The sequence below is a fragment of the Lathyrus oleraceus genome, chromosome 2 (genome assembly GCF_024323335.1).
Source record: "Lathyrus oleraceus cultivar Zhongwan6 chromosome 2, CAAS_Psat_ZW6_1.0, whole genome shotgun sequence".
Taxonomy (NCBI): Eukaryota; Viridiplantae; Streptophyta; class Magnoliopsida; order Fabales; family Fabaceae; genus Lathyrus; species Lathyrus oleraceus.
The window spans coordinates 137814469-137830283 of NC_066580.1; the positions used below are offsets into that span (position 1 = coordinate 137814469).

Here is a 15815-nt window from a genome sequence, read left to right on the forward strand (position 1 = left end):
AAGAAACCCTGAAGGCCGCTCATTCGCTCCGAAGCTACCGCCGCCCAACTCCACCCGATACCAAAAGCGATCTGCCATTTCAGTGTTACAACTCAGCTGCAACAGGTTTTCGCATCACTATTGTTCTATACTTCCAAGTTGTAATCTCTAAATATATAATGCATCATAATCGAATTTTTGGATATGTAGTTAGATTTTGCATGTGAGTTTAAATATGCCTGCCTATCCCGGATGTTTGACCATATTATTTCTATAATTGAATACCATAAGGCTTGCAGCATGCTGAGATTATACTGTTCTGAAATTCAAAACCCGCAGCCGCTCGCTAGCACATCGCTAAGCGAGCCTGTAGCGAATATTCGCTAGGCCTTCGCTAGGCGAGGCAGAGGCGAACGTGACAGTCGCTAATATTTTGGTCGTTATGTCCTAGGCTTATCTGATCTATTCTATGTTAATTCTGCGTTGTTTGCCTGACATGCATACTGCTGTGTTCGTTTGCGGTGTAATCCTCGATTGCACCTTGATTTGGTATTTTAACCCGTTTGCTGAATGTTGTAAAGGTTCACACACCCCAGGAAAAGATTGTTGTGTAGGTCTTCCACTTTATTTGTGGGATGCCCTTGTGAAGATCTACTCTAAATTGCTTAATTAATTTTAATGTAGTAATTTTAATGTATTATTTTTAATGTATTGGTTTTAATATGGACCTAATTACCTACTCAATTACGGTTACCTAATTAATTGCAAAAACTTTGCCTTTAAATAAATGATATCGGACCTCTCTTTTGTTACCCCACGATTGCGGTATTACGGTCATGTCCCGCGAATGTGGGGGATGCTCTTAGCAAAGACCCCTCGGTTTAAATCATCATAGTCCCTCGAATGTTGCCTTCGTCCCTCGATGACCCTTCGATGCAGCCTACGGTTAAATGATGATAGTCCCTTCGATGCTAAGGTATCCTCACAACTGTTGCCTTCAATGACCAATCGATGACCCTACGATGACCCTAACATCCAAAGGATAAAACTACTTACTTCTCAATAGTAAGGACAGTTTTACCCTCATAAGGATAGGAAATGCCCGGAAAGACCTCGGATAGGTATAACTCTCAATTGCTCATTCATAACTTAAAATACTTTTCACACCTCACACATTTCCAAACATCTTCTTTCAGAAAATCACCACTTGGCATACATTCGCACTAGAATCATTGCCGAGTTATATTTTTCTAAACTATTTTCAAAACTAAACGAGATAACCACTTTGTATACATTCATCCAAGAATCATTACAAAGTTAAATTCTCCTTTTCAAAACATTTTCTAAACATTTCTCAACCACTTTTTTTTCAAACAAGAAAAACATAAATGATTGAGCAATTAAGAGCCCATGGATAACCATGGATACAAAGGGTGCTAATACCTTCCCTTTGTATAATGTACCTCCCGAACCTAAGAATCTAGATTAAGGTCTTTCCTGTTCTTTTCCACCTTTCCTTATTGGATAAAAGAAAAGTCGGTGGCGACTCTTGCTAACCGCGACATTGCGATTAAAACACATTAAAGTCAGTTCACCGTATGACAGGGATGAAGGAGAATCAAACCACCAAACCTTAGGGTTTTTATTCTCCATTATACAAGCTACATCGTGGTATCAAAAATTCAGCAAACAAGCAAGGATGAAGATTTACCGACCTGCAAGAATGGAGCTTTGTTCTTGGAATTTGGTGTTGGAGATGAAGAAGATGAAGTGAAAATCAGAGATATACTACTTGGAATCTTTAATCTTTTACTTCTACTATGAACTCCTCCTCTTCAAGAATCAACTCTGAAAGTTCTGAATTGAATTGTTGTTGTCGTTGATGTTGATTATATGAATGTAGGAATAATGTTGAAGGTAAGAGGTTTAGCTGAATTGATAACAAACTTTAATATGAAGCTTGTTCCAATGGTGGTTTGAGCTTTGGTGTAGGGAGAGGAATTAAAGAAGATGAAGTAAGAGGAGAAAAGTTGAATTTGCAATGAGTAATTTGAGAGAATGATCTAGTTCTAAGCCTTTTTTTTTCATGTAATGAGAGTGGTGTGTTTATATATGTTATAAGTTTGGATCAAATGGAGGTTCAAAGTTAGTTTTGCGAGGCTTAGAATTGGTTAAATGAGGCTCGGAGTTAGTTAAAGTGGTTTGAAGTTAGCTTGGGACTCTTATGAGTAATTCACAAATGTTGAGAAGTTTGGTGAATTGAAGTGTTATGAGCTTGGTTCAATGTATGAATGATATGGTTGGTTGCTACATAATTATGTAAAGGTTGCAATGTGTATTGATGCAAGCATTGGAACTGGTTTGGAGTGCAAATGAAACTGCATTACTGCTGAAAATGCAGTATTTTGGCCCACTGTCTCGGGGGAAATCAATTTCCCAAACATGGTAATCAATTTCCATCACCCGTAAATGTATTTTTTGGCTACTAGAGCAGGGGAAATCGATTTCCCAAACATGGTAATCGATTTCCATCACCCATGATTGTATTTTTTGGCTACTGGAGCAGGGGAAACCGATTTCCCAAACATGGCAATCGATTTCCTTCACCCATCAATGTTTTTTTTTCTTTGTTTTGATGCATGGGGTCATGTATGAAGCATAATGGATTGACCTTTTTTTCTTGTTCAATATGAAATCAACTCAAAACAAAAGCTTTCACTGCACTTTTGAACATGTTTAAGTGAATGAATGAAATAGAATTAATGGATCATGGAATGACTTGATCAAATGGATAATGAATTTGCATAAATGGGATTATAAATTAAAGCATGAATGAATCTTGACATTTTAATGAAACCATGAAAGTAATGGATGAAGTGGGAATGAAATAAGACTCGGATTAAATGGATCATGAGGCCATGAGGTCAATGAAACATGAATGCAAACATGCCTTGAATCAATCATATAACACCATGAATTAGGGTTTACTAGTTCAAAGTTCAAAGTTGTGTATCAAATCAAGAACCTCAAGCCAGGTGAGAAGTCAACTCAAGTGGCGCATCAATGCCATGAACCACAACCAGAGTTTCCACTACCTCAATGCAAACCATAGGGTTGACAAACCTCAAAGTCAAGGACTAGGGTTTTTGATGAACCGTAGATCCAAAAGCCAAACCAACAAAGCACCTGAATACCACCTATCCCTGATTAGGGTTTCAAACAAAGCCCAAAGCTTTACAGGCAACACCTCAAACCATGGACCCACAATCAAGGTTCAGAAGTCAGGTTAATTACACATAAGGTCAAACACAAGATCCTATAGGAGAAAAATCAAGAATTAGGGTTTTAGCCCATAAGGTGTGCAATACCACAATCTTCAAGCAAAACCGTTGTTTTTACCAACCATAAACCTTGAATCTATGATGCCTGTTAGCAAGTGTTAATCATGAATGAATGATGCACATGAATGAAATATGAATGAGTCTCGAGCCATAAGTCAGATGAGAAGCGAAAAGGGAGGGCAAATTTTAGGGTACAACAACTGCCCCTATTTAATCTTCTGGAACTTAAATATAAGGATTGCGAAAGCTTTTCAGGTATTCAAGGTAAAAAAGGATTAAATACTAACGTATCTAAAAAAATTAGTTGGAAATGAATGTAATATGATGAGAGCCAATCTAAGGTTAGGATTTGGGTTAGTCAATAAAACTGGATTTTTGGCTTTTCTCGTTTGCACGGTTTCATGTTATGCTTTATGAATGATATGCATGAGTGAAACGACGTGGTTTATGCATGATGATGATTTATGCCATGGTTAATCCAGATGCTCATATAGATGGAGGTGGGAATCTTAGGCTAGGATAATGGTCATCCAGACGTGATTCTCTAACACCTACTTCAAGCTAAAAAGTTGTTGTCATACCTTTAGATTATATCTGAAACATGGAGAGAGCTTGTATCTGCGTAACCTGCCTCTGCCCCAATGTACTAGGTATCTGCATCAACTGCCCCAGTTACAAATTATGGAGTCGTCTCATCATCTGAAGATCTCAAATTGGCTTACCCCAGCGTCTTGAAATTGTATTCTCTTGATTAGCCACCTTGGGAGTGATTGACTTCTCGTGCTCTTGGGGTGACCTACCCCAATATGAGCTTTGAAATGAATTTGGCCCCTATCTGGCGTATTTTAGAGAGATTTGTAGAATCTCGACGTGGTTGCCCCATGTTGACTGACTCTTGAAGAGATCCAAGCTACGAGATATCAGAAAATTGTTTAATTTTCCCATTATGTAAGTATCCTTGACGTCAAAGGACTGTTCGCATGTAAAATGCTCGTTTTTAAAAATGACAATTGTAATGTCATGCTCATGCAAGTTTTGAAACTCAAGTGTGTTCAATAAGATTATGGCATATAGTGAATAAATCATTGATTATAATGTCATATCAGTATCAATACAGACGAAAAACAAATCTTTAGGAGTCAACTTAACACGATATTACGATAGTATGCTTTCGAGATAGACCCTGCTTCAATTAGGTCTTTTGAGGGTTGTAACGTGGCCTAATTCACGGTTTCAAAAAGAAAGGATATAAGGCTCAAAACCTTTTCTAACCCACCCATTCTCTTTGATGTTCTCCATTCCTACGTCCAGTTAGCTTAAAACAAGCATTCATCTTTCAGAAAAGGATTTTGAATATTAGCCATGATGGTTATGGAACCCACTGAGAGTTGGGAGCAATAGTTACTCACCTTTTGCTTTTGTTTGCAGTCACAAAGATTTGCTTTTACTGAGGATTTTGATACCAATCCTCCGATTCTTTTGTTTTGTTTACCCCCATTTTTGCCTGGGCTGATCCTTTGGGTTTGCAGCCCACCGAGATGCCCCAATTTTTGCCTAATTCAATCTTGTTTTCAAGCTTTTAACCTAATGGGCTTTTCATTTTCTTTTGATTTTTTTATTTCTCATTTTTTTTTGTATTAGAGCAAATCCTGTGACATCCGCTTTCTTGATTTGTTGCAAGATTCATGACTATCTCACTCCTTTTGTTGGTAGAGGATAACTATTCTGAATTGGTGATTTCATCCTCTTGAGAGGGATATGATATGATTGATCACTTGTCGATATATTCTCCTTTTGAATTTTGAATGCAAGGTCAAACTAACTAAAGACTACCCTGTCCCTGGTTAAACATGAGGGTTTTATGTATAAAGAAAGAATCTCCTACTTCAAGGCCTAAAGGGGTTGACTAGGGATTAACTTCCTTACATCTCTGGTGTTTAGGGATTTGAACAATGCCTTACATCATCATCACAATTTTATTCAAAAGCATACATACAATGATCTTGCGCATTTTATTTGCATCATTCTCTTTTGATTTTATTTGACAAATAGTTTAATACTAATAAATATAGTATGAGCGAGCACAAATGGATTTAATCAAAATATGCATGTTTATTCCACTATAATCATTATTTAGAAACAAGCAAGTTCACAATTGAACAATACATTGACATACAAGAAAATATTACAAATGAAAAGATTGAAAAACAACATGATTGTTGGCGTGAAACACAACAACTTCTGATTAATGAGCTCTTGAACTCTAGCCTTGAGAACATGACAGGTTTTTGTAGAGTGCCATACATATCCAGCATAGTATCCACATGTAGCATGCGGGTCATGCTTACGACTATAGGGAAACCTAGCAGGCTCGATCTGTTTAGGCACAATTGCCCTAGCATTAACTAGTATAGGTAGAAGATGTGCATAACTCGTAGGAATTAGATCCTTACGAGGATGTCTCCCTTCCCGATCGTTATTCTTCTGGCTAATTTGCTTTTGCTTCAGTTTCTGGTTGCTTCGAGCAGGCCTCTGAGGTGGTAGTAAACATTGTTCCTGGGGAGGAAGTGGCATAACGCCTGCAACCACCTTCGGTGTGTTACCCTTGTTCAAACAATCTTCAGTTTGCTCCCCAATAACAACCTAATTTGTGCAGTCCGTTGTTAGGATATCCAAGAATAACCCCAAGACCATGTCATCTATGTCATTGCTCTTACCCTTTTCCATGATTCTTTAATGATCGATGTTGGCGAGTCGTTGTCTTTCTGATAGAGGAATGGATAAGGTGAGTTTTCTGGTTAACACGCATGAAATACAAATGAATGAATGCACATGTTAGGGATGAAATGCAAGTAGTTAAGCAACATCCATAGATTCAAAGCCTTGATATTATAACAACCCCACTTCTAAACTCCGGCATTTGTACAACAATGCAATAACATAGGTTAACAACACCAATAATCCGGATAATCTGTGTATACTGTCTGATGCAGGATCAAAGGTCCGACGTCCATGAGAATAAAGGTATGTAAAGTCTATGGTTTCCTGCAAAAAAAAACCATATCCCCCTCACATGTATGTATTATCCTCAAAGGGTGATCCTAAAAGGTTCCTAAAGTCAATGACCCATGTTGAGATACCATTGCCTTAGACGAATGACTCGTAGGACAATGATGCTCCCAAAAGGATCTACTATAGGTGTGATGTCTCGTGTCAACCATGATTGAAGAATAACTCCACGAAGGTCAAACACGACTCTAGTCGCATTACTATCCTGTGTATGTACTCAAGCTCGGGTATAGAGCTTGTCTCTCATGTAATATATCCCAACCCAACAATGAGTATAACAAATAATATCCATAATAAACAATATTTAAAGTGATAAAGAATACGATAAATAAAGCGAGCAAAACAATAAAGGTAGACACCCAAGCAAACAAAGAAGCAATCAAAACTAGGCTCGACTCCTTTTAGCGACTAGGAAATGGTCCAAGAAGCACATTCCCCAACAGAGTTGCCAGCTGAATCTGGGGATGCTCAAGAAGAGATCCCTAACTACAAACAAACTCCATAGTAGAGTCGCCAGCTGAAGCTAGCGGAAATATACCAGAATGTATCGCACGCTCGAACATACAACAAAGTCGCCATCGCTGAAGTTGAAGCTGAAGATGTCTCTGGATGCCATTTATCTACAAATGAGGATACCAGATCTATGTCTATCTTTATTAAACTGGTTCTCTATAGTGAAGATAAACCATACCAAGTCGTACTCTCCATCTTTAGTGGAAGACAATTAGGAACCATTCCTATAAGCATGATCCCATGTCTAACAACCTTCAGTTTTTTTCTTCGAACCTTCCTCTAGAAAACAATTAAATATACATATTATAAAACACAAAATTAAAAATTAAATATTATTCAAAATAAAGTAATTGTCATTTACTTACCTCACCGAACCATAAATGACGAGCAACATGATACTCATAAGAGACATATCGTACGACCCCCTGAAAATCCAACTCACCGTGGTGCGGATGCAGATGCATCAATATGCTCATCCTTACCTACCAGCGACAATCAAGTGCTCCATTCTAAACCATACTCCGGAATCCGACCGTCATTGTCTCGTGTTCACATCACTTCCAAAATAACAAAAAACACATTTAGAAAAAAAAAATTCAAATCATGACACTTGTTGCAAGATTTTCGGAGTGTTAAATTTATAAGCTATTGAAACATTTCGTAAAAGAGTTTCGATGAGGATTTCCACAAATTTGAAATACTTTGCAAAATAGTTCAGGTGGAGCACAAGTATCGAAATTCCATTCCTAAATGTTTATATGATATAATAAAAATAGAATAATTTATTGATTTTGTTCCGATTTAAAAGTATACTATTGTTGGATAAAAGTGAGGAAAAGTGACATTTTTTAACACTTTAATTGAAATACACTGAAAGTGTAAAAAATTTTTATACTGTAAGTTAATTATAACCGTTGGATATTAAGATAAATTTAACTTTTATTTATAAAATCTATAAAATAATACAAATGGATGATGATGTAAGTGTAAAACTTTTTAAACTGATAATGCATAATAATTAAACCCTTTTAACAAATAATCTATTGATACGAAGGTATATTGGTTAAAAAAAACTTATAATTAGGGGAATAAATGAAGAGGAATGGGTAAAACTTTCTTTTATTTTCCTTGGGCCTTTTATTACTCTTATTCAGACCCAACGGTATTCTCGATTCAACACGGAAGCTGGCTATTAGGGTTTGACCCGATTACTTATTTACTAGCCGTCGGATCACTTATCATCTTCATTATATATAACCCACCATACAGACCTTCTACTTCATGCGCCGTTCACATTCACTTCTCTTCCTCTGTCCACTCTCTCTGAAGTTAGCTTATTAATTTTCATTTTGCAATCTTCACTTTGTGCTCGTATATTGTTTCCTAGCATCTATTTCGATTTCGATTTGCTATTTGAAATTGGCTTCACTATCTGGTCGATGTGGATTGTTTCAATTCCCTTTAGACTCGTTCCCTTGAAGCAATAGTTATATGTGTTGTTTTTTCATTTCACTTCCACAATCCTTTTTTTTGGTTGCGGGAGAATGCGAGAACAACTAAATTTTGAATTATAAATTAGATCTTTTCATTGATGAGTATGGAGAATGACTAGTTTTAACTGTGATGAGTTCTTAACAGACCTGTAATGATTTGCGGGAATGATCGCAGATTTATTGAACATCTAAGGGGCTGAGTTAACTAGTTCTTCACCCAATTTTCTCTTTGATTCTTGTTTTTATAAGTTTTCAATTTTTAATTATCGAAACTCTGTGGCTTCAGATCTGGATTTTATTGTTGCTTTCACTTTTCAAATGTGTTTGTAGTGTTTAATTGAAGCCTATAATTGTGTTCCCCTCGCTATCCACTACTACAATTTCGATGTTGTATTTGGACGTCGGGGAACTAAATTTCTCAATAATATTTAAATCTTAATTGACTTTTACAGATCTAGTTTCTTTGTAAACGTTTTGTTAACTGTGGTCGATAAGGATGAAGCAAAATATATAATCCAACACTTGATCTGATTTTGTGATGCTAAATGTATCTATATGCTTCTGAATCTATACGTTTGTTATGTAATGTATATTTCTCTGTTTATTTAGGGTATTTTGACAGTATTATATTGCCCATTTGTTTTTGCATTTTATGTATCATGTGATGAGTTTGGAATAAATCTTAGGACACCTTCCTACACAACTTAGGTTGTGGATGAGATGAATTATCCTTACTGATGATGAAGTAAATTAATATGATTTTTACATTACTCAATATAGATTTAATCATTTTTTTTGGTAATAATATGAACCATACGGAATTGTTAAAAGGATTTCTTTGTAATTCCTATTAGCTGCTGGCCTTCATAATCCCAGATAAGATTGAATATTTTTTCAAGTTCTTACACTGATTCATGGGAGGCCTAAATTAATGGTTGGAAGTTTCGCTGATAAATGCCTTTAATTTAAATTTACATCAAGGTGTTTACTAGTAACTATGCCACACATTTGGTTTTACATATTTGAATATTCTTGTTTCTTTGTTTTTTTGAGATGTCAGTTATATTCTGTTTTTGTTGCAAAATTTTCTAAACCAGTTTAGTGTTTTATGTCAATGTTGTTTAGCATCCACTGACCAATACATTTTTTATTTCAAACACATGTCATGATGACATATAAATTATGCACTCGTTCGATTAAGAAAGACCAGAAAAAAATTCCGTGGTTGTCTTTGGCATTCCTTCACACCCTCGTTCTAAAAGGCTCTGATTTACCTCTTGGCATTCTTCAAACCCATGTTGCTGCTAGCTTGTTATATTTTCAGTGCAATCCCGAACTTTATTTTTTCGTTGAATATTATTATTGTCCACTTAATTTCTCTCTGTGAAACTTTCGTTGGAGATGATCCAAATCCAGGTACACATATATTGCAGAAGTCTTTTCGTACATTGAACTCAATTCAAAAACACAATTAGAACCGACAGTGTTTTGATGACAAGTTTTCTTGGCTTCAATTTTGCTTAGGATGTAGTCACAATTCCTACATGTTCGACTTGGTAAAGATGTAGTCACAAGTCATAGACAATTCACTTTGGCAACAGTGACTTCAAGCCAGTGAAGGCGAATATCATGTTCGACACTACATAGAATAGAATGTATTGTTCATTTAAGTTATAGTGAGGGGACTAATTAAGACAATGGGTGAATTTTAGGAACCATTAGGTACATATAACATGGGGGTTAATATCCCAGTATATATGTTTCCATAGTTTTAATAGTTGTACAGTTGGATAGTGCATACAATTGATGGAAAAGGTTAATGAGATTTTTCCCACCAAATGAAATGATTCCAGAGGTAACAAGAGAATACCCATACTAATGAACATAGAGGAAGATCCACGACAGTTGAAACTGATAAAATCTATGTGACACAGATGAATAAGATTATAGGGATGACCAGTTGGACAAAGTCTCTATTTATCACGGATCTATAAGTTAATAGTGGTGAACTGTTGGACAAAATCTCTGTAGATCAGGACATGGTCGTCATTATAGGGATGTGACCTGCCTCAATCCTATAACTATACTAGTATTTATAAAGAGGGATTTAGGATAATGATTATGTCTAAAACTTAGAAATGTAAATTTTGATTCCAGTTAATAATGAGAAATTCATTTGTTGAAAAATAATATATTTTGACGTTAATTTCTACTTTCGGAAGTGTATTACCGTCTCTTAAACTAGAGTTAAATGCTAGGACATTTCTCATTCCTATATTTCCAACATTCGGATCTTGTTACACAACCTAAACTTTGAGAGCCTTAGCTCTCTCTGTCTTGCCCTTACCAATACATATATTTTCAGCATTCGGATTTGAACTTTACTAATTCTCAATTACTAGTCAAATTAGCATGTTTTGGATTTAAATATATTTAACCAAGTCTCTAGAAGTTAATTGATCCTAGATATGTATGTTTTGGTTGAGCTTTGATGGATTGCAAGTCACATTTTTCCTAGTTCATGATCAAATTTGTTTTGCATGAATTAATTTCAGATGTATTTGGATCCAAAAGCATTCTCTATAATTAGAGGAAGGGAATGCATTCATTTTCAAGTTTTTGAGAGTCAAGAAATCTTTGTTTCAATTTGGATTTTTTAAGAAAAACTCACTATCATTAACTTGATTGAACCCAATTTCTTGATTTCATTAGCATCTTCAACTTCCTCTGAAGCTTTTGCAACAATTCGTAAGGTCTGAGTTATCTTCCAAGATTGTTATGAAAATGATAAGAAATTTACTACTATTAACTCCACAATTGGTACGAAAACTCCATTGATTTCCCTCCACGATTGTTATGAAAATGATAAGAAATTTACTACCATTAATTCCAGAACTGGTACGAAATCTCAAAGTGTTATATAAAGGTCTATAGACTTGAGAGGGCTAAGAGGTTGTTAAACTCTTAGATGTATTTTGTAATCTGGTGAGATTAGTGAATTAAATCCTTATTGAAGGCGAAATCATCCAGACCGAGTGGACTTGAATAACTTTGAATTTCAAGCGAACCTGGATAAACTCTTTATGTTGTTAGTATTTATTTTGTGTGTGTGGTGTTGCAAAAGTTTTTAATTCATGTGAAAACAATTCAAATCCCCCTTTATTGTTTTTCTCTATTATCAATTAATATTAGAGCTTAGGCTATGCTATTACTTTTTGAATCAAACACTTAACCGTGTAGAGATACTCAGGGTGAGAAAAAAATTCATGGCTAACACAAATGAAAGAGATAGCTACAACACAAAATCTCTAATTTTTTATTGAGAAAAATTTGACTACTGGAAGGATAGAATTGAAAGTTTCTTCCTAGGCTCTAATGTTGATCTCTGGGATATGATTATAAATGGTTATGAACCACCCATTTATGCAATTGATATTTCTATTCCAAGAAGCAAAATGAGTGATGATTAGAAGCGTGGTTTCAAGAATCACCATAAAGCAAGAACCATTCTGTTAAATGATATTTTCTACAACGAATACGAGAAGATAACCAACAGGGAAACAAATGGAAGATGATGAAGTTGTTGAAGTGACGTTCTCAAGGTTCTAAACCTTGGTTGTTGGACTCAAGGTTCTGGATAAAGGATTACTACAACATATCATATCAAGAAGATAATCAGAAGTCTTCCAAAGAAGTGGAGACCTATGGTTACTGCTATGAAGTTATCCAAGGATCTAAACAACATAAGTCTTGAAGAACTTATCAGCTCTCTCAGAAGTCATGAAATAGAGTTAGAAGAAGATGAATCTCAGAATAAAAGCAAATATGTTGCTCTAAAATCTAGATCAGAAAGAAGAAAGGCAGAAAGGAGCAAAGCCTTTCAAGCCGAAGAGGAAGAAGTTGATAACTCTGAGAATGAAGATTATGATGATGAAGAAGAATTATCTCTCCTTTCAAGAAGAATCAAACAGCTTTGGAGAAAAAGATAAAACAACTTCAGAAGGCCCAGACAGAAGGGAAACTGTTCAAATTCAACCTCTAGAGGCAGACCCAACAAGGAAGTAACATGTTCTGAATGCAAAGAGTATGGACACTATAAAAGTGACTGCTCAAAGTTAAAGAAGGATAGATACAGAAAAGAAAGCTTCAAGAAGAACTCCTTCAAAGTAAAGAAGAAAGGACTCATGGCAACATGGGATGATTCTGAATTTAAAGCCCCAAAATCTGATTACGAAGAGGAGCATACAAACATAACATTCATGGCCACTACCTCTGGAAGTTCATTTGAAACAGAGTCTGACTATGAAGAGATATCCAATGCAGCAAAGTTAAAACACCAGCCATGGTACTTGGAATCTGGATGCTCGTGACACATGGCGGAAAGAAAGCATATGTTCAAAGACCTGGAACTTAAAGATGTTGGTATCGTAGGCTTTGGAGGAAATCAAAAAGTAAGAATCAGAGGATCTGGAACAGTTGGTAATAGATCTAATTCCCTGTTCTCTGGTGTTTTCCTCCCCGTAGAGTGTGTGCGTCCTCTCTCCAATAGCGTGTCAACCTTAAGTAGAAAACACTTATCATTTCTAATTTCCCATGAAGTTTGATCCCCATGGAAGGTTTTGTTTCAATTTTCCTTTCTAGTTCATCACCTGGATGGAATTAGTCCCCAGTTAAGTTTATTTCCTTATCAGGTTAAGTCTTCTTTGACTGTTTCTCTCCAGTTTATTCCTGTGGTGAACTTTGGTCCCTTGAGCTTATTATCTTTGTTAAGCTATTAATGGGCTGATAGTAGGTAATACTCCTCTTATCTTTGGTTGGTTACCTTTGTTAAACTATCACTTGGCTGGTAGTTGGTAATTTCCCCTTTTTGAGCTTATTACCTTTGTTAAGCTATCACTAGGCTGATAGTAGGTAATATCCCTCTTATCTTTGGTTGGTTACCTTTGTTAAGCTATCACTTGGCCGATAATTGGTAATCTTCCCCTTTTGAGCTTATTACCTTTGTTAAGTTATCATTGGGCTCATAGTATCCCTCATATCTTTGGTTGATTACCTTTGTTAAGCTATCACTTGACTGATAGTCGGTAATTTCCCCTTTTTGAGCTTATTACCTTTGTTAAGCTATCATTGGGCTGGTAGTAGGTAATATTCCTCTTATCTTTGGTTGGTTATCTTTGTTAAACTATCACTTGGCTGGTAGTTGGTAATTTCTCCTTTTTGAGCTTATTACCTTTGGTAAGCTATCACTGAGGTGATAGTAGGTAATATTCATATTATCTTTGGTTGGTTACCTTTGTTAAGCTATCACTTGGCTGATAATTGGTAATCTTTCATTTTGGGCCTATTACCTTTGTTAAGCTATCACTTGGATGATAGTTAGGCAATATTTCTCCCCTAGTGGAGTTAGGCATCCCCTTTGATTGATCTTTCCCCCGACAGAGTCTTGCTTTGATAAGTCTTCCCCCATTGGTCCATTTGGTTCGTTTGTTTTCTAACTATGCATTGGTTTCTTCCTAATTCAATAGTTATTCCCAAGCCGAGTTGTTCCCCTATGGAACTTTGTTTATTCCTAGTCGGGTTTTCCCCTTTTGGAAACTAGTATTTCCCATGTGGAGTTTCAATCTTCTCTTTTCTCCAACAATTCTTTGTCTCTCGTGGCGCTATGTTCCCCACAAAGATCCCTGTCTGCATTCATATCATAAGCATTTTTGGCGATATCTTAGGGCCAAAAATTGGGTTTTATGTATTTAAGTCTCTTCAATATCGTCGAGACGAAAATTTCAATCTCCATATCTCTGAATTGAAGAAACTTAAATAGGAGCATCTGTCATACCCTAATTTTTAACCCTAAGGTCTCTCATACCATTTGCATCCTTGCATGCAAACAAGATCACATTTTGGTCCTCTCCCTCTCATCTTTGGGGTTTATCTTTTGCAGGGATCATCAAACACCTCTTTGTTAGTGTTTTACCTTTTGTGTTTATATGTCCATTACTTATCTAACTACTAATCAAAATATCAAAAACATGTTTTGTTTAAGTCTATTGTGCAAGGTAGGGATTTTCCATCAAGAACATCAAACATGTCTCATCAACTAGGATTTGTTTTGATTCCTCAACAAAGTGTGGTCAACCATTGGTTCTCAAGGGATTTATATCTCAAGCATGATCTCTAAGGTTCTCAAGCACCTTTCAATCTCATTTGGATCAAGAGCATCTCAAAGTCTTGTGGATTACTTCTCAAGAAAAATCAAAGGTTCATGTGTTTATTTCCATGCCTTCTTCAACAAGTTGCCTCAAACTTTGAGCAATCCAACCAAAGGACATTAAAGGACACTTTATTTTGAGTTCATATGATCATCCATCTACCTTTAAATGCAAGAAAATTTCAAGTGCACAAGCTTGTTCCAAGATGGTTTGACCAAAAGTCAACATTTGAAATTAAAGTCCCAAGGATCACAACTACTTCAATTCTAACCCCCATACCCTTATCTCTTTTTATTAGTTTTGTTTTAAAAATTTCCTTGGGTTTTGTTCGTACTTTTCCCCTTCCCTTTGGAAACAATAAAAGCGCGGTGACGACTCTTGCTTTGCGAGTTAAGTCAATCAATAACTTAATCTCAAAATTTTACCGCTACAAGTATCACTATCAACATATCTCTTTCCATTGAAAAATCAGGGTTCCATTCTGTTAAGAACATAAGCATGTTATGGATCGTATATGGCCCCCTGATCATCACTTCATCTTTATCTTTCTCTAATTTGAACTTTAATATGAAATATCCTTCGTCATTGTAGAAAATTTCGGGCAATTGAACAAAGTTCCATGACTTAATCATATAATCCTTCACAACATTCATGCTCAGGTTTTCCCTAATCACATACATGATCAAAGAGCATTCCCAAAATCTCATCTCAAATTCCACATCTTCATTCTCAATTTCGACTTCAATTTCACCATCTACGACCTTTGGTGCCACAAATATAATGACCTACCATTTGTTGTATCTCTGCTACCTCTGATGATGTCCACCCACAATTTAGCCCCCTTCACGTTGTTCTTCACCTCCATGGACGGTTCCTTCGTGCTATCAGAATTTCCATCAATCCCTAACCCTTCCCCTTTTCCATCCTCATCTTTCGCTTCATCGTCTCTAATGGTTGGGTTATCCACTTTTGATTGCCCCGTATCTTCTTGCGTCGTGATTTTTGAGCTCGATTCACGATTTTCCGACGAACGAGACACCTTCTTCTTCGGTCGCCCCCTTCCACGTGACATCGTTTTTTAAAAATTGAGACTTTAATTACTATAGTTGTGTATTTCTCTTCTTCTTTTTTTGATGTTAGTATTTTCTCGTGTTTAAAAATTTGTTTCTTTTCACAAGTAAACCTCATATTTTATCTTTAAATTTTGATGTCAC

General features: G+C 36.0%; 1 long non-coding RNA gene and 4 other non-coding genes across 5 annotated transcripts; all 5 read left to right on the top strand.

Moving 5' to 3' along the window:
* Positions 1–8065: 8065 nt before the first annotated feature.
* LOC127118503 (uncharacterized) lies at positions 8066–10762 on the top strand. The gene is made up of 2 exons (XR_007802238.1): positions 8066–9811; positions 9920–10762. It is a non-coding gene; the product is annotated as an uncharacterized LOC127118503 (long non-coding RNA).
* On the top strand, positions 8516–8601 carry LOC127124810 (small nucleolar RNA SNORD25). The gene has a single exon (XR_007804282.1). It is a non-coding gene; the product is annotated as a small nucleolar RNA SNORD25 (small nucleolar RNA).
* On the top strand, positions 8672–8812 carry LOC127124789 (small nucleolar RNA snoR136). The gene has a single exon (XR_007804259.1). It is a non-coding gene; the product is annotated as a small nucleolar RNA snoR136 (small nucleolar RNA).
* Positions 8883–8966, top strand: LOC127124757 (small nucleolar RNA snoR31). The gene has a single exon (XR_007804226.1). It is a non-coding gene; the product is annotated as a small nucleolar RNA snoR31 (small nucleolar RNA).
* On the top strand, positions 9265–9405 carry LOC127124751 (small nucleolar RNA snoR83). The gene has a single exon (XR_007804218.1). It is a non-coding gene; the product is annotated as a small nucleolar RNA snoR83 (small nucleolar RNA).
* Positions 10763–15815: the final 5053 nt, after the last annotated feature.